The following is a 19,308-nucleotide window of genomic DNA, read 5'->3' as shown; positions in this document are numbered from 1 at the left end:
ACCACTCAATCATTTGAATGTGGTAAATGTAGATTGCTTTGCAATGAAAAGAATGCACTAGAAATATATTATTTGCTTTAGTTCACCATTTGCATATGTCTTGCTACATTTCAACTATTCTGCTGTTATGTTCCTTCCCATAACCTTTAACTTTCTAACTCAGACAAGCCCTCCATTTTGTATTTCTTGTACTCCTTAGTACAGGAACCTGACAACTGGTTGACCCTGTCTCTTTTTAACTTTCTTCTTCCAATCCTGTCAGTCTCTCCATCTTCCTCCTCAAGTCAAAGGAGTCAATTTGATAATGGGGTGGGTGTCGTAATGTCACAGTTACCACTAGTGATCACCAATCCTGGTTCCATTCCCGCCGGTGTCTGTAAGGAGCTTGTATATTCTCCCCACAACCACGTGAGTTTCCTATAGTTAAGTCAAGTTTATTGTCATTTAACTATATGCATATATAACATCAAATGAGGCAACATTTCTCTGAACCATGGTGTAAAGTACACGTAACAGACATATAATGCACGATAATTTAGGAAAGCAAGGATAATATCTACAGATGAATGACACATAAATAAACAAAGTGTAGAACAGAATAACGGGTGACACTTCAAATGCAATGCAGCAGGGAGTTCAGAAGCCTAATGGCCTGAGCGAACAAACTGTTTCCCATCTTGACCATTCCTGTTTTTATACATCGGAGTCTCCTGCATGCTGGTGGAATGTTAAAGAGTATGCTGGTTTTCCTCTTCCCCTCAGTCTCCAAAGGTGCATGGTTAAAGCTTAGGTTAGTGAGTTGTGGGCATGCCAGGTTTGTGGCAGAAAGGTGGCGACACTTGCGGGCTGCCCCCAGTACAATCCTCAGACTATGTTGGTCATTCAGGTAAAATGATGCATTTCACTGTATGTTTCAATACACATAAATAAAGCTAATCTCTTTACTGTTTTGTCCATGACTTCAAAACCCTCTAATCCTCTCCACTCCTTTTACTACCTGTAAATGAAACAAATTACATTTTATTGGTATTTTGATAAGCATATCACTCTTCAACAATTTTATTTTACCTTAAGATTGTCTTCAAAGGAGGCTTGCACCTATCTGAATGTGACTAAGTGGTGGGTTTTATAGTACTAATTTAAGTTGTTTTGGTTCATAATTAAATGACCTTGACAAGCTCTCAATCTTTCAATAGCCCTGTTGATAATAGTTTCATATCGACTGGATACTTTTATAAAGCACTCAATATTAACCTTTACATGTTAGTTAAAGAACAACCATTTATCACCTACATATTTCAAGCATTAATATACCCAGTCTTACATCTACCTACAATATATAATATTTAACTTTCTACTTATGATATGTTGGAACACATTGTGTACAAATTTGATGGAAGCAGTTAAGAAGGACTTAAGGTAGATTCAAGATTTAAGATTGTTTCAGGTCATTTTTAGCACACAAGTGTAGAAGAGAGCAAAATAGTTATTATTCCTGATCCAATACTGCACAATACAAGCGATAAGATAAAGAATAAACATGAGGAAATCTGCAGATGCTGGAAATCCAAAGCAACACATGCAAAATGCTGGAGAACCTCAGCAGGTCAGGCAGCATCTATGGAAATGAATAAACATCAGATTGAAGCATTTCGGGCCAAAACATTGACTGCTTATTCATTTCCATAAATGCTGCCTGACCTGCTGAAATACTCCAGTGCTTTATGTGTGTTGAATGAGATAAAGAACACAATAATAATAATAAGAAAAATACAGCACTATGCAAAAGTCTTAGGCACATTCATATAGCTAGGGTGCCTAACACTTTTACACAGTACTATAGTAATTTTATTTATTGCACTGTACTGCCGTCAGAAAAAAGAACAAATTTCATGTCATATGTGAGTGATTATAACCCTGATTCTGATATGGGTCTCTGTTGTGGACTGAGAGTGGGAAAGGCGAATCATGGTTGGGAAAATGGGAAGGGAGAGAGGAGAGAGCAGGAAGCATTGGAGAGACTTTCTGTAATGATCAATACACCAGGCGGTTGGAATCAAATGACCTTGCCTGGTGTCTCAGGGCTGGGTGTGTCTGCACCCACACCCCCACCCGGCCCTGGCACTCCTTACCTGTCCCAGACCCCTCCCATGTCGCCCCATCCTCGCCATTCCCAACATCCTTTGCTCCCGCCAGATTTACAAATTTGCTGTCCGCTCCATGTTGACAAAAGCATTACTGTGCAAAAGTCTTAGGCACCCTATCTATGTACATTTGCGGGGTGGGGGTGAAGTAGTGGGTTAGTGGGTGGAGGTGTTGACCAGCTTTACTGCCTGGGAAAGGTAACTGTTTTTAAGTCTGGTGGTCTTGGCATGAATGGTAGTAGCATTCTCCCTGATGGGAATGGGACAAACAGTCCAAGAGCAGGGTGGGGTGGGGTCCTTTATGATGTTGCAGGGTCTTTTCCCGGCACCTTTCTGTATACATGTCCTCTCTGGTGGGTAAGCTTGTGCTGCTGATGTCTTGGACAGTTTTGAGCAGTGCAGTTTCAGTACAATGCAGTAATGTTAGGCACTTGAAGGGAATTGATTTAAATTGGAGGACAGAGTATAAGGTAATGGATCTGACTGGATCACCCCTCTAGTGTCTGACAATGTTTTCATAGGCCAAGTGTCCTCAATATACATTATATTAATCTGATGGTTTAATGATCTCAAATAATTGCACATCCAGCCAAAATCAGTATGCTCACACATGCCAATGTACAACACCACTATCAGGTGTCTGCTGTGAACAATCAAGACTGGGACCTAGTGTTTCTTATCATGCTGTTACAAACCTATCAGTGCTATAAATCTTATATCCAGTTCTCACAGCCAATATACCATGTCAATTACTCAGCCACTGGCAGGTCACCCAGATGTACTGCAGGACAAACACACGTCTGACTTGTGGAACTGGCACCAACAGTAATAGTCAGTGGGAAATGTAGGGGTGACAATGTCTCACCCCACCTGAAGGAGAGTTCTGGTTATAGCTGAACATAGAATATTACAGCCAAGTGCAGGCCCTCCTACCAACCTTTTAAACTACTCTAAAATCCTTCCCTCCTACATAACCCTCAATTTTTTGGTTATCCATGGGCCTATCTAAGAGCTTCTGAAATTCCCCTAATGTCTGTACCAGCAGCCCTGGCAGGGCTTTCCATGGTCAAATCACTCTCTGTGTAAAAAAAAAACTTCTGACATCTCAAAAACATTGACTGTTTATTCTCTCCTTAGATGCAGCCTAACCTACTGAGACCCTCCAGAAAATTAGTATGTTTTTCCCTTGTAGTAAGCATTTCCACCATGGGAAAAACTCCATGGCTACCCATTTGATCTACGCCTCTTATCATCTTGTACACCTCTACAAATCACCTAATAACCTCCTTCACTCCAAAGAGAAAAGCCCAAGCTCACTCAACTTATCCTCATAAAACATGCTCTCCAGTCCAGGCAGCATCCTGTTAAAACTCCTCTGCACTCTCTCTAAAGCTCCCACATCCTTCCTACAATGAGGTGACCAGGCAATGCAATATTACAAGTGTGGCCTAACCAACGCGTTATAGAGCTGCAACATTACCTCCCCACCACTCTTGAACTCAATCCAGGACTAATGAGGGTCAACACATCATACGACTTCTTAACAAACCTATTAGCTTGTAGGCCAACTTTGAGGTATCTATGGATGTGAACCCCAAGTTCCCCCTATTCCTCCATTGACAGGATGCAGAGATGGGCTGAGAAATGGCAGATGGAGTTCAACCCAGAAAATTGTGAAGCGATTCACTTTGAAAGGTTGAATTTGGAACCAGAATGCAGTGTTGATTGTTAGGCAAGCATGGACGGAAGCCATTTCAACAACTAAGATGGCACTGGTGAAAGCAAGCAAGGAAAAAAGATTGTGAGTTGATAAGTGTGATTTTAGAACCATAGAATTCCAGAATCATGAAAAGTTTGAAGAGACAATTTTGAATGAGATTGGAGGAAATAGCGGATGCATGGCAACTCTGGCAGAGTTTGCAAGACATTACTTCATACAAAGTGAAACCCAATAGCATGAATGGCAGTGATGCTTCACTACCAGATGAACACAATGCCTTCTCTATGCCCGCTTCGAAAGGGAGAACACAACTACAACTGTGAAGATCCCTGCTGCACCTGATGACCCTGTGATCTCTGTCCAGAGGCAGATGTTAGGCTGTCTTTAAAGAGAGTGAACCCTCACAAGGTGGAAGGTCCAGATGGAGTACCTGGTAAGGCTCTGAAAACCTGTGCCAACCAACTAGCAGGAGTATTCAAGGACATTTTCAACCTCTCACTGCTATGGGCGGAAATTTCCACTTGCTTCAAAAAGACAACAATTATACCAGTGCCTAATAAGAATAATATGAGCTTCCTTAATGACTAATAGCCGGTAACACTCACATTGACAGTAATGAAATGCTTTGAGAGGTTGGTCATGAATAGACCGAACTTCTGCCTCGGCAAGGGCCTGGACCCATTGCAATTTCCCTATCACCACAATAGGTTAACTGCAGATGCAGTCTCAATAGCTCTCCATCAGGCTTTCGACCACCTGGACAACACAAGCACTTATGTCAGGATGCTGTTCATCGACTATAGCTCAACATTTAATACCATCATTCCCACAACCCTGATTGAGAAGTTGCAGAACCTGGGCCCCTGTACCTCCCTCTGCAATTGGATCCCCAACTTCCTAGCTGGAAGACCACAATCTGTGCGGATTGGTGATAACATATTCTCCTCGCTGACCATCAACACTGGCGCACCTCAGGTGCGTGCTTAGCCCACTGCTCTACTCTCTATATACATATGACTGTGTGGATAGGCATAGCTCAAATACCATCTATAAATCTGCTGATGATACAACCATTGTTGGTAGAATCTCAGGTGGTGATGAGCGGGAGTACAGGAGTGAGATATGCCAGCTAGTAGAGTGGTGCCGCAGCAACAACCTGGCACTCAACGTCAGTAAGATGAAAGAGCTGATTGTGGACTTCAGGAAGGGTAAGATGAAGGAATACAAACCAATCCTCATAGAGGGATTGGAAGTAGAGAGAATGAGTAGCTTCAAGTTCCTGGGCGTCAAGATCTCTGAGGACCTAACCTGGTCCCAACATCCCGATGTAGTTATAAAGAAGGCAAGACAGCGGCTATACTTCACTAGGAATTTGAAGAAATTTGGCATGTCAACAAATACACTCAAAAACTTCTATAGATGTGCCGTGGACAGCATTCTGACGGGCTGCATCACTGTCTGGTATTGGGGGGGCGGTGGGGGTTGCTACTGCACAGGGCCAAAAGAAGCTGTAGAATGTTGTAAATCTAGTCAGCTCCATCTTGGGTACTAGCCTACAAAGTACCTAGGACATCTTCAGGGAGTGGTGTCTCAGAAAGGCAGCGTCCATTATTAAGGAACTCCAGCACCCCAGGCATGCCCTATTCTCACTTTTACCATTAGGTAGAAGGTACAGAAGCCTGAAGGCACACACTTAGCCAGCGGTCCCCAACCACCAGGCCGCGGACCAGCACCGGGCTGCAAAGCATGTGCTACTGGGCCGCGAGGAAACAATATGATTTGGCAATATGAGTCAGCTGCACTTTTCCTCATTCCCTGTCACGCCCACTGTTGAGACTGAACGCACGTGAGGCCATTACACACGCGTCATCCATGTCAGTGCGGGAAGGAGATCAACTCCTCAAGCTTGCAAATGACGGCGAACTGAAAAGCATGTTTGACATAACATCTCTGCCAGCATTCTGGATCAAAATCAAGGCTAAGTATCCTGATATAGCCACGAAAGCACTGAAAACGTTGTTTCCATTTCCAACATATCTCTGCAATGAATGCAACGAAAACTAAATTGCGGAATAGATTGGACATAAGGAACCCCGTTCGAGTATCGCTGTCTCTCATCACCCCTCGATGGCACCGTCTTGTTGCAGGAAAACAAGCCCAGGGCTCCCACTGATTCAGCGATACTGGTGTGTTGCAATGATTTTATATGTTCATATGGGGAAAATATGTGCTGTGTGTTTAATATCCAAACGTTACTTAAAATGTTATGCTGCTGTTGACTTATATAACCATATAAAAATTACAGCACGGAAACAGATGATCTCAGCCCTTCTAGTCCGTGCCGAACGCTACTCTCACCTAGTCCCACAGACCTGCACTCAACCCATAACCCTCCATTCCTTTCCTGTCTATATACCTATCCAATTTTTCTTTATATGATAATATCGAATCTGCCTCTACCACTTCTACTGGAAGTTTGTTTCAACACTTACTACAAGCTCCCCTGATGATTGACTTATCGCTATATTCATGCGAGGAAAATATGCGCTGTGTGTTTAGTATTAAATTCGTTAGATAAACCCTTTTAGAAACAAAATTGAGTGTATTAGCCACTTATCACCTATATTGTGTTCGTGATTAACACCCCCCCCCCACAGAATCGCCAAAACCGATTTGTAGGAAAAAATTGGCACGTACACGCATGCGCAAATCACCCCTGCACTTAACGATTCAGGAACAGCTTCTTCCCCTCTGTCATCTGATTCCTAAATGGACTTTGAACCCTTAGACACTACCTCACTTTTTTAATACATAGTTTTTTTTTCTGTTTTTGCACACTTTTTATTCAATATATGTATACTGTAATTGATTTTATTTATTATTATTATTTTTATTTTTCTCTTCTATATTATGTATTGTATTGAACTGTTGCTGCAAAGTTAACAAACTTCACATCACATGCTGGTGATAATAAATCTGATTCTGATTCTGAAGTTAAATCATTGACCCTACACTGGTTTTCTTGCAATGGTGACCCAGTTTACCCCATTCCTTGACTCCTCCATTCAAATTCTGCTACTTTAATTCCTTTTTTGAAAAGCAAAGGCAAGGTTAGCTTTATTTGTCACATGTACATGCATTGAAACATTGGAACAGAAAGGAATACTTTGTTAGCGTCAATGACTGCCACAGTCCAACGATGTGCTGCAGGCAGTCTACAAGTGTCACCATGCTTCCGGCACCAACAGAATATCCCTACAACTCACTAATACTAACACAAACAGAACACCTTTGGAATGTGCCAAGAAACCAGAGAACCCAGGAAAAGAACATACATTCACAGGGAGCATATACTGCGCAAGCTCCTTACAGGACAGCGGCGGCAATTGAACCCCATTCGCTGGCACTATAAAGCATTGCACTAACTGCAATGCTGCCATGTCACCCCCATTGCTTCCACTATACCTTCAGATATCCACTCCTTTCTTGAAAAAGTTCTTTTGCGTCTAAAAAGTATTTTTCATACGGATGATAAATAAGACCATAAGACATAGGAGCAGAATTAGGCCATCTGGCCCATCGAGTCTGTTCTGCCATTCAATCATGACTGATCTTTTTTATTTCTCCTCAACCCCAGTTCCCAGCCTTCTCCCTGTAACCTTTGATGCTATGTCCATTCAAGAACCCATCAATCTCTGCCTTAAGTACACCCAACGACCTGGCCTTCACAGCTACTTGATAGCAAAAATTCCACAAATTCACCACCCTTTGGCTAAAGGAATCTCTGTTTCAAAAAGGCACCCCATCCATCCTGAGGCTGTGCCCCCTTGTCCTAGACTCTCCCACCATGGGAAACATCCTTACCACATCTACTCCGTCCAGGCCTTTCAACATTTGAAAGGTTTCAATGAGATTCCCCCCTCATCCTTCTGAATTCCAGTGAGTACAGACCCAGAGCCATCAAACTTTCCTCGTATGATAACCCTTTCGTTCCTGGAATCATCCTTGTGAACCTCCTCTGGACCCTCTCCAATACCAGCACATCTTTTCTAAAATGAGGGGCCCAAAACTGTTCACAATACTCAAGGTGAGGCCTCAGCAGTGCCTCTTATAAAGCCTCAGCATCACATTCTTGCTCTTGTATCTAGATGTACCATAGAACCATAGAACCATAGAAACTACAGCACAGAAACAGGCCCTTTGGCCCTTCTTGGCTGTGCCGAACCATTTTCTGCCTAGTCTCACTGACCTGCACACGGACCATATCCCTCCATACACCTCCCATCCATGTATCTGTCCAATTTATTCTTAAATGTTAAAAAAGAACCCGCATTTACCACCTCAGCTGGCAGCTCATTCCATACTCCCACCACTCTCTGTGTGAAGAAGCCCCCCCTAATGTTCCCTTTAAACTTTTCCCCCCTCACCCTTAACCCATGTCCTCTGGTTTTTTTCTCCCCTTGCCTCAGTGGAAAAAGCCTGCTTGCATTCACTCTATCTATACCCATCATAATTTTATATACCTCTATCAAATCTCCCCTCATTCTTCTACGCTCCAGGGAATAAAGTCCTAACCTATTCAACCTTTCTCTGTAACTGAGTTTCTCAAGTCCTGGCAACATCCTTGTAAACCTTCTCTGCACTCTTTCAACCTTATTTATATCCTTCCTGTAATTTGGTGACCAAAACTGAACACAATACTCCAGATTTGGCCTCACCAATGCCTTATACAACCTCATCATAACATTCCAGCTCTTATACTCAATACTTCGATTAATAAAGGCCAATGTACCAGAAGCTCTCTTTACGACCCTATCTACCTGTGACGACACTTTTAGGGAATTTTGTATCTGTATTCCCAGATCCCTTTGTTCCACTGCACTCCTCAGTGCCTTACCATTAACCCTGTATGTTCTACATTGGTTTGTCCTTCCAACGTGCAATACCTCACACTTGTCAGTATTAAACTCCATCTGCCATTTTTCAGCCCATTTTTCCAGCTGGTCCAAGTCCCTCTGCAGGCTCTTAAAACCTTCCTCACTGTCTATTACACCTCCAATCTTTGTATCATCAGCAAACTTGCTGATCCAATTTACCACATTATCATCCAGATCATTGATATAGATGACAAATAACAATGGACCCAGCATTGATCCCTGTGCCACACCACTAGTCACAGGCCTCCACTCAGAGAAGCAATTCTCTACCACCACTCTCTGGCTTTTTCCATCGAGCCAATGTCTAATCCAATTTACCACCTCTCCATGTATACCTAGCGTCTGAATTTTCCTAACTAACCTCCCATGCGGGATCTTGTCAAAGGCCTTACTGAAGTCCATGTAGACAATATCCACTGCCTTCCCTTCATCCACTTTCCTGGTAACCTCCTCGAAAAACTCCAACAGATTGGTCAAACATGACCTACCACGCACAAAGCCATGTTGACTCTCCCTAATAAGCCCCTGTCTATCCAAATGCTTGTAGATTCTGTCTCTTAGTACTCCCTCCAATAACTTACCTACTACTGACGTTAAACTCACCGGCCTATAATTTCCCGGATTACTTTTTGATCCTTTTTTAAACAACGGAACAACATGAGCCACTCTCTAATCCTCCGGCACTTCACCCGTAGACAGCGACATTTTAAATATTTCTGCCAGGGCCCCCGCAATTTCAACACTAGTCTCCTTCAAGGTCCGAGGGAATACTCTGTCAGGTCCCAGGGATTTATCCACTTTAATTTTCCTCAAGACAGCAAGCACCTCCTCCTTTTCAATCTGTACAGTTGCCATGGTCTCACTACTTGATTCCCTCAATTCCATAGATTTCATGCCAGCTTCCTTAGTAAATACAGACGCAAAAAACCTATTTAAGATCTCCCCCATTTCCTTTGGTTCTGCACAAAGCCGACCACTCTGATCTTCAAGAGGACCAATTTTATCCCTTACAATCCTTTTGCTCTTAATATACTTGTAAAAGCTCTTTGGATTATCCTTCACTTTGACTGCCAAGGCAACCTCATGTCTTCTTTTAGCCCTCCTGATTTCTTTCTTAAGTATTTTCTTGCACTTCTTATACTCCTCAAGCACCTGATTTACCCCCTGTTTCCTATACATTTCATACAACTCCCTCTTCTTCTTTATCAGAGTTGCAATATCCCTTGAGAACCAAGGTTCCTTATTTCTATTCAATTTGCCTTTAATCCTGACAGGAACATTCAAACTCTGCACTCTCAAAATTTCCCCTTTGAAGGCTTCCCACCTACCAATCACATCTTTGCCAAAGAACAACCTGTCCCAATCCACACTTTTTAGATCCTTTCTCATTTCTTCAAATTTGGCCTTCTTCCAGTTCAGAACCTCAACCCTAGGACCAGATCTATCCTTGTCCATGATCAAATTGAAACTAATGGTGTTATGATCACTGGAACCAAAGTGCTCCCCTACACAGACTTCCGTCACTTGCCCTAATTTGTTTCCTAACAGGAGATCCAATATTGCATCCCCTCTAGTTGGTCCCTCTATATACTGATTTAGAAAACTTTCCTGAACACATTTTACAAACTCTAAACCATCTAGACCCCGAACAGTATGGGAGTCCCAATCAATGTATTGAAATGATTGCTAACGTGGCATTTGCCTTCCTCACTATGAACTCAACCTGCAAGTTAAACTTTACGGTGTTCTGCACAAGGACTCCCAAATCCCTCTGCATCTCAGATTCCTGGATTTTCTCCCAGTTTAGAAAATAGTTTGCACATTTATTTTTACTACCAAAGTGCATGGCCATGCAATTTCCAGCATTGTCATTTCATTTGCCACTTTCTTGCCCATTCTCCTAATCTGTCTAAGTCCTTCTGCATCCTACCTGCTTCCTCAACACTACCTGCCCCTCCACCAAGTTTGTATCATCTGCAAACTTGGCAACAAAGCAATCTATTCCATCATCTAAATCATTTATAGACAGCATAAAAAGAAATGGTCCCAACATTGACCCCTGCGGAACACCACTAGTCACTGGCAGCCAACCAGAAAAGGATCCTTTTACTCCCACTCACTACCTCCTACCTATCAGCCAATGCTCTGACCATGTTAATAACTTTCCTGTAATACCATGGGCTCTTAACTTGGTAAGCAGCCTCATGTGTGGCACCTTGTCAACGGCCTCCTGAATGCCAGCCTTACTGACCTGCTTGAGCTGAATAGAATGTTTTAATATTGAATTTCCATGTTAGCTTCCGGTTCTCGTTGATACTTTTTTGGATGTAGCACATTTTTTCTATGTCACTTCTTTATATGATTTCAATATAAGGAACAGGACAGGCTGGGTGGATTGTTGTGAAGCCTGAATCAGATTTCATGAGAGAAGGGGGAAATGACATGCTTCATTCTGACTTCTATAATAATGAAATTGTCTTGGTCAGGGTAAGAATACAACTCTGCCATGGACGGTCATAAGCCCACTGCAAAAAGAGCAAGGTTGGGCATGCAAACACAAGGAATTCTGCAGATGCTGGAAATTCAAGCGACACACATCAAAGTTGCTGGTGAACGCAGCAGGCCAGGCAGCATCTCCAGGAAGAGGTACAGTCGACGTTTCGGGCCGAGACCCTTCGTCAGGAGTAACTGAAAGAAGAGCTAGTAAGAGATTTGAAAGTGGGAGAGGGGAGGGGAGATCCAAAATGATAGGAGAAGACAGGAGGGGGAGGAATGGAGCCAAGAGCTGGACAGGTGATTGGCAAAAGGGATATGAGAGGATCATGGGACAGGAGGCCTAGGGAGAAAGAAAAGGGGGAGGAGGGGAAAACCCAGAGGATGGGCAAGGGGTATAGTGAGAGGGACAGAGGGAGAAAAAGGACAGAGAGAAAAAGAATGTGTGTATATAAATAAATAATAGATGGGTTACGGGGGGAGGTGGGGCATTAGCGGAAATGTCATTGACCCCACCTCCCCCTCGTACCTCATCCGTTATTTATTTATATACACACATTCTTTCTCTCTCTCTCCTTTTTTTCCCTCTGTCCCTCTGACTACACCCCTTGCCCATCGTCTGGGTTTTTCCCATCCTCCCCCTTTTCGTTCTCCCTAGGCCTCCTGTCCCATGATCCTCTCATATCCCTTTTGCCAATCAACTGTCCAGCTCTTGGCTCTATTCCCCCCCCTCCTGTCTTCTCCTATCATTTTGGATCTCCCCCTCCCCCTCCCACTTTCAAATCTCTTGCTAGCTCTTCTTTCAGTTAGTCCTGACGAAGGGTCTCGGCCCGAAACGTCGACTGTACCTCTTCCTAGAGATGCTGCCTGGCCTGCTGCATTCACCAGCAACTTTGATGTGCGAAGGTTGGGCATGGGCTAGCAAGTCCACCCTGTAAAAACCCAGTGCTACAGAAATGCAACCAGATGCTCCAAAGACCTCATTGCTGTTAGAGAAGATCGGCTATACCTTGGGACAACAGAACGACTGGCCTGGAACAGAGAACCCTGGTGAGCTACTTACTGCCAGCAGCCTGTTCCCAGAAGCGGTGGTGGTGTAAGGGTAATGGGCTTACGTAGGTAAGTAGGATAAGAATACAAAGGGACTGAGGTCAGCTCAACCCAACTTTTTCCAATTAACCTGCCTTCCTAGTCAGCCCTCTTACAGATCCATTTTCCGAAAGCCCCTCGACGTACAGCAGTCCAGTCATCCATTTTCTTTATTGCAGAAGTTACCTATATCTGCCTGAGAGTCACTGGCTAAACAATAGAGATGTCCAGTCTCTATTGAGGGTGATACACGAAATGATTCATTTCCTAAGTATCTGTGTGGCCTGATAAATTTGATAAGCAAAAGAACTTGATAGGTCTTATGTTGGAAACTGTTTGACTAGGATGGAAACATGGATTAAGACCGGTATTGTGATTTTTTTTTGTGTGGAACAAGAGCCAGAAAGCCTTAAGCAAACCTCAATTGGCACAGATTTGGGAAAGCTCTATCTGTTGTTAGCTGGCTGATATTATCAAATGAGCCCATTCCAAAGGCAGAATAAACTCTGTTTTTTTGTCAGTTTGCCTGTTCAATAGTCATTGATTTTACTGACTTTTGACCTGTATTGTGAATACTCACATCCCAGACAACTATATGTCACTGAATATTTCTGTCTATTTTGTAGTGTGGACAAGTGGTCTGTCAATATTAATTACTGATACTATTTTTTCTGACCTAACTCTTTAACTATATCACTGATACTGTTAAGTTAAAGTGTTTAAATCAAATGGTCCCTGAAGGAGTAGTTTAGAGTAATGATATGAGATAATGAATCTCTAAGCAAGGTTTTATTATAACTCATGGAACAATTGAAATGCCTAGGGCTATGTCACAAGCATAATGCTTAACAGAACTATAAATAACTGATGGATGTGTCTAAGATCAAAATCTTTGTAAACACAACTTGACAAACAGTTTCTTGAGATCATTGTTATAAAAAACATTAACCTGAACCAATCCAGTTTAGCAATGTTCAATTATCCCAGAAGAATAAGAATTGTTAACGTGGACCAAATTTGAGTTGGATTTAACTGTCACACATACACCCAATGGCCACTTTATTAAGTACCTTGTATACCTAGTAAAGTGCCATTGAGTGTATGTTCATGATCATTTTCTGCTGTAGCCCATCCAGAATCAGATTTAATTCACTGATATATGTCGTGAAATTCACTTCAAGGTTTGATGTGTTGTGCATTGAGAGAAGCTTTTCTGCATAATGTTGTTGTAACACATGGTTATTTGAGGTACTCTCACCTTCCTGTTAGTTTGAACTAGACTGGCTATTCTCCTCTGACCTCTCTCATTAACAAGGCATTTCCACCCATAGAGATACAACTCACTGATTTTTTTTTTTGTTTTTCGCACCATTCTCTGTAAACTCTAAGGACAGCTGTGTGTGAAAATCCCAGGAGATCAGCAGTTTCTGAATTACTCAAATCACCCCATCTGGCAGCAACAATCATTCCACAGTAAAAGTCACTTAGATCACATCTCTTCCCCATTCCGATGTTTGGTCTGAACAACAACTGGACGTCTTGACCATGTCTGCACACTTTTATGCATTGAATTGCTGCTACATGATTGGCTGATTAAATATTTGTGTTAACAAACAGGTGTACAGGTGAACCTAATAATGTGGCTGCTGAGTCTAACTGTAACTGAACAGAATTACCACAAAACTAAAAAAAGGAATTTTTAACATGCAAATGATAATAAATGGAAAAATCTTACATGTTGGATTTCATCTCTGTTTTCTTGACTTCCTGTTCAAATCTTCTTTAATGTTTTCCTTCATAAATGTTTGGGTCACTTTTGCAAAGGAAAGTACTGGTGTCAACTCATCACTTATGAAGCTGATAGCTTGGTCCAATTGATTAATATCCTCTATTTCTCAGTATCTGAGATCTTTGAGGTTCAAAACAGGATTTTAATTAAAATTGCAAAAATTTAAAAATTTACATGTTTTGCAGGGTGACCACATTATTTTTGTTTAAGTTTCTTTTTGTAACTTTGAAAAAATCTGTTCATTACATTACATTTCATGTTTGCCCATTATGCCACTGGCGTTTAGGGCAGCAATGAGGGTCCTCCATCTTTGGTGGTGTTCAGACTTTCCTTCATCAGTCATCCAAGTCCTGGTTGGAGACTCAGAAATACCATCATGCTCAGATGTAGAAAGAATCTTCATCGCTGTTTCCGTAACAACTTTGCTTTACCAATCAGGCCCCGAGCTGAATCCCTGAACCTTGAGGACCGGTGGAGCACTATTCGTCTGGCCTCTACTCTTTGAACTGCTTGGCATGAGTAACCCTACCAACAGCCAAAGCATAAAACCTTGACTCCAGCCAATATAGCTTTCCAGGCCATTGAGGCATGCAAACCTCCAGACCCTACGACAAGACTGTGGTCCTCTGGGAGGTGTTCATTATATACTGTATCTTTACTGAAGCTGCGATTTTTCTGAATACTTAGAAGAACCTTTTCTAGGAAGTGTCACTAGACCAACAAGATGAAACTAAAACTGCATGTTTTCAATTTTGAAATAGGAAGTTTAATGACAATGCTCTTTAGGCATATTTTATCATGACAGCCTGCCTGTTGTAAGACAAATGGGCTGCTTGTCACACTTTCATGTTCAGAATGCTTAATATATGTGTCAGAATGATTCCAATATGTATTTTAAAAGAGTGGGACAGTTTCTGACTACCATATTGACACTGAGTTTTCCATTTTGACACTAGTAATGCATCTAGTTATGCAGGCAAATATAAGAATTCTTTATTTAACAAAAAATAACTAGAGGACTGGTGGTAAATTGTATAAGGAGTATAATTGTAATGCACTCTCTTTTTATGCATCAAATGTTTATTTTCCATTTTTTTATGTTTCTTGCACCTGGCTGTAATTTTAACATTTTAACACGAGGATCTACACATGCCAACTTGAGGAATGGCACAATTCTTGCAGGCATGGAATGTGCTCTTGTTCATTCTACAGAGAGAACCACTCTTGTCATCTGCAATTTGCAGGGGGCTGGACTAACACACAGATGGCTGGAGAGGTCAATCCATGCTGGAAAAGTTCTTTGGCAGTGTGGACAAAAGATGCCAGCCACGTTGGGTTGGGGGTTGCCGGCTGGCTCTTTCCTGGAGAGCCTACAATTCTCTGCTGCAATTGTCCTTTCCGTGTCACTGTTGCCTTAAGGAGGGAATAGCACCGCTCAACCTGATCCTGGGTTACTGGCAAAGGCTTTTAGTGAAGTTTTCAGGGTGTCTTAAAGTGCTTCTTTTGGGCTCCATGGGTAAGCTTTCCTTTCTGTAGTTTGCCGTAGAGCAGTCTATTAGGCAGCTGATAGTCTGGCATATGAGTTATGTGGCCTGTCCAATGTAACTAGGACTGAAATAGGATGGTGCAGATACTAGGCAGGCCCACCTTGGTAAGTACCACAGTGTCAGGAATTCTATCTTGCCACTTAATGTTGAGGAGCTTGCTGAGGCAGACTGCATGGAAATGGTTAAGTTTCTTGGCATGCTATGGTACACTGTTCATGTTTTGCAGGTGTAAAGCAGAGTGGAAAGTACAATAACCCTATACACCTTCAGCTTTATCTGTAGACTTATGTCTCTTTTGTTCTAGATGTTGTTATAAAGTTTGCCAAGGCTATAATTGCATTGGCGATCCTGGCCTTTACTTTATCGTTAATCACGATATTCTGGGACAGTGTGCTGCCAAGGTACATGAACCTGTTCTTCAGGTTGAGTCTTTGACCATTGATTGTTTGGTTCAAATTATGATTTCCATGGAAATGGCTGGTGCATTACTTCAGTCCCCTTGGTATTGATGGTAAGCCCAACGTTGGTGCACACATCAGAAAACTTGTTGACACAGTGCTGCATATCATCTTTTGAACCAGCACAGTCATGAGTAGATTGGAACTCTCTGATGATGTGTGTCATAACCTTAGTTTCTGCTTGGAGCCTCCTGAGGGTGAACAGTTTCCCATCAATTGGGAACAGTTTCCCATCAATTGGGAACAGTTTCCCAATTCAGCTGGGCATCACTGAAAGTCATGGCACAAGTGAACACCTGGCAAGCAAGTGGATTCCTCGAACCATGGTTTTCTACAAACAATTCTATGATAGGACATGTAGACTTCAATCCCATTTATGAGGGGTAATTGATAAGTTCGTGGCCTAAGGTGGAAGGAGTCAATTTTAGAAAACCTAGCACATTTATTTTTCCTACATTTACACACTTAGTCCAGTGGTCGTGGACCATACAGATTCCTTCTTTGTAGAAGTCGGCGTCTTGGACCTCCAGAAGTGGTCCACAGCAGGGGTGATTGATAAGTTTGTGGCCTAAAGTAGAAGGAGATGAGGAGAAACTTCAAACTTCCTGCATTTTCACTGAAAGAGTTGAACTGCATGTGCATATAACGAGAGCTGTATAACTCATCTCCTTCTACCTGAGGCCACAAACTTATCAATCACCTCTGCTGTGGACCAGCTGGAGGTCCAAGATGCTCTTGTTACATACACATCCAGTTCAACTCTTTTGAGTGATAATGCAGTAAGTTTGAAATTAATAACTCATTTCCTTCTACCTTAGGCCACGAACTTATCAATCACACCTGCTGTGGACCACTTCTGGAGGTCCATGACCTGCACGACCGCTGGACTAAGCTCCACGACCGCTGGACTAAGTGTGTACGCTGAAAAATAAATGTGCTAGGTTTTCTAAAATTGACTCCTTCTACCTTAGGCCACAAACTTATCAATCAGCCATGGTATAAGCCAATGCAGGCAAAATTCCAGACAATGCAGAGAGTTTGCCATGCAACCAATCAGAGACAAGATCCCCTCCCTATGTCGCAACTGAGTTTTTGTAATGACCAATCAACAGACTGATGTATATAAAAGCAAAGCAGCCAGAGGACACTCCACAAGTGAACAATGCACTGATGTTGTCTCCTCATACAGCGACAAAATGTTTGCAAATAGATTGCCAACATCAGAGAACATCTCAACCCAACCAGCTTCCCATCAGTGCAGAATCGGATGCTGATGCCTATATTGTCGCCTCTGAAGGCATCAGTCAACATGAAGGAAAACACCAGATGGAATTGTGTTGGATCCGAGATGCAGCCCTGCTTGTCCTGTTTGAGACAGGAAAGGGCTCAGATGTCTCATCATTGGCCTGAACTCTAGCTTGCATGCTATCATGAAGTTGCTGCACCATGGTGATGAACTTCCTTGAGATCTGTACTTTGCCATGATCTTCCACGGACCCTCTCTGCCAGCAGTGTCGAAGGTCTTAGTCAGATCAACATACCAGGAGAACAGGCCAGCGATTTGCTCCTGATATTTCTCTGGCCCCTGCCTTGCAGCAAACACCATATCGATAGTCTCATGCCCTTTCCAGAATCCACACTGGCTCTCCGGTAGGAGTCCCCGGTCAAGGTGTGATGTGAGATGGTTGAGAAGAAGCCTGGCGAAGATCTTGCTTGTGATAGACAGCAAGTATATTCCACAATAGTTGTTGCAGGACTGTCAATTTCCCTTTCGCTCATATTACTGGATGATGGATGCATCTTTAATTTCCTGTGGAATTGTCTCTTACTGCTGCATGAGTTGGAAGACCTGATGAAGCTCTTCTGTTAGCACCGCGCCATTTTCCTTGGAGGCCTCAGCTGGCATTGCATCTGATCCAGGCTCTTTACCACTAGAGAGGTCATGCATCACTTTCTGATTCTTGGCTAAGGTTGTTGGACCATCCAGTGCTTCATTGAGGGGTACTTGGAACAGGCAATTGATAGCTTCATCATTTATAGTCGAAGGAGTATTCAGGACACTGTCAAAGTGCTCAGCCCATCTATGAAGACTTTTCTCTTTGTCTGTGATCAGCATGTTCCCGTCAGCACTAAGGAGAGGAGATGATCCTAGGGCCATAGATTTCTTTTAGTGCAGGGTAGAAGTTTTATCAAATGATACCTAATGTGAATAATGCCTGGCTGGTGTTGTAGACGAAACAACAGTGCCTCCATTATGATGCTTTGATGTCAGCATAAATGAGAAAACAATGGGAGCATAGTCTCCCCCTCCCCCTCCAACTTTCAAATCCCTTACTCACTCTTCCTTCAGTTAGTCCTGACGAAGGGTCTGGGCCTGAAGCGTCGACTGTACCTCTTCCTAGAGATGCTGCCTGGCCTGCTGCATTCACCAGCAACTTTGATGTGTGTTGCTGGGAGCATATTAAATGTGAGTTCTTCCCCAAGCTATCTGTTCTTGTATTTTCTCTGATATTTTCAGCTGGTTCAAAATCCAATTGATCTAAATTTGTTCCTGGAAGTTTAATTTTTGAGGTACAGTATTTATGGATATAAAATAGCTGTTGAGGTTTGTCCATTCAAAGGTTCAAAAAAAGGATCATATGTTCATTTATTTTCAAAATATGTATCCATATGGGGAAGAGATTCGTCTTCCCCACATAACCATGAAACAAAGAAAGAACATGAAAGTCATTCAGAGAGAAAAACCAAACCCATCAACCCCTCTGCACAAAAACAAATGTCATCCTGATCATCAGCCCCCAAACACCCTCTCCCCACACAAAAAAACTAACAGAACGCAACAAGAACATTGGCCTACAAACCCCTCCCCTCGCACAACAAAACGGAAAGGAACAGGTGTAAAATACAGAATATAAAAACCATGAGTCTGAGAAAGTCCATAGTCCATAAATGCAGTAGTCTAATCCATAAACGTAGAACCACCGTAACATCCTCCTTGATCATCGAAGTGGGGGACACTAGACAAGCGCAGAGAGGCCTACCCGCCTGCCATAACGAGCCATGCAGTGATAGGCCACTCACAGATTCCTTCGGCAGCAGCAATCAGAAGGCAAGCAGTTGGCGCTGAAATC

At 42.6% G+C, this 19,308-nt stretch overlaps 1 pseudogene; it reads right to left on the bottom strand.

Annotated features, from left to right (window-relative positions):
* LOC140194841 (heterogeneous nuclear ribonucleoprotein L pseudogene) overlaps nt 1-17,977 on the bottom strand; it is an 81,619-nt pseudogene extending 63,642 nt beyond the window's left edge.
* Between the last annotated feature and the right edge of the window lie 1,331 nt (nt 17,978-19,308).

Source organism: Mobula birostris, chromosome 3, assembly GCF_030028105.1.
Source record: "Mobula birostris isolate sMobBir1 chromosome 3, sMobBir1.hap1, whole genome shotgun sequence".
NCBI classification, from domain to species: Eukaryota; Metazoa; Chordata; class Chondrichthyes; order Myliobatiformes; family Myliobatidae; genus Mobula; species Mobula birostris.
The sequence above is the reverse complement of the archived record's forward strand: the minus strand, read 5'-3'. Positions and strand labels throughout refer to the sequence as shown.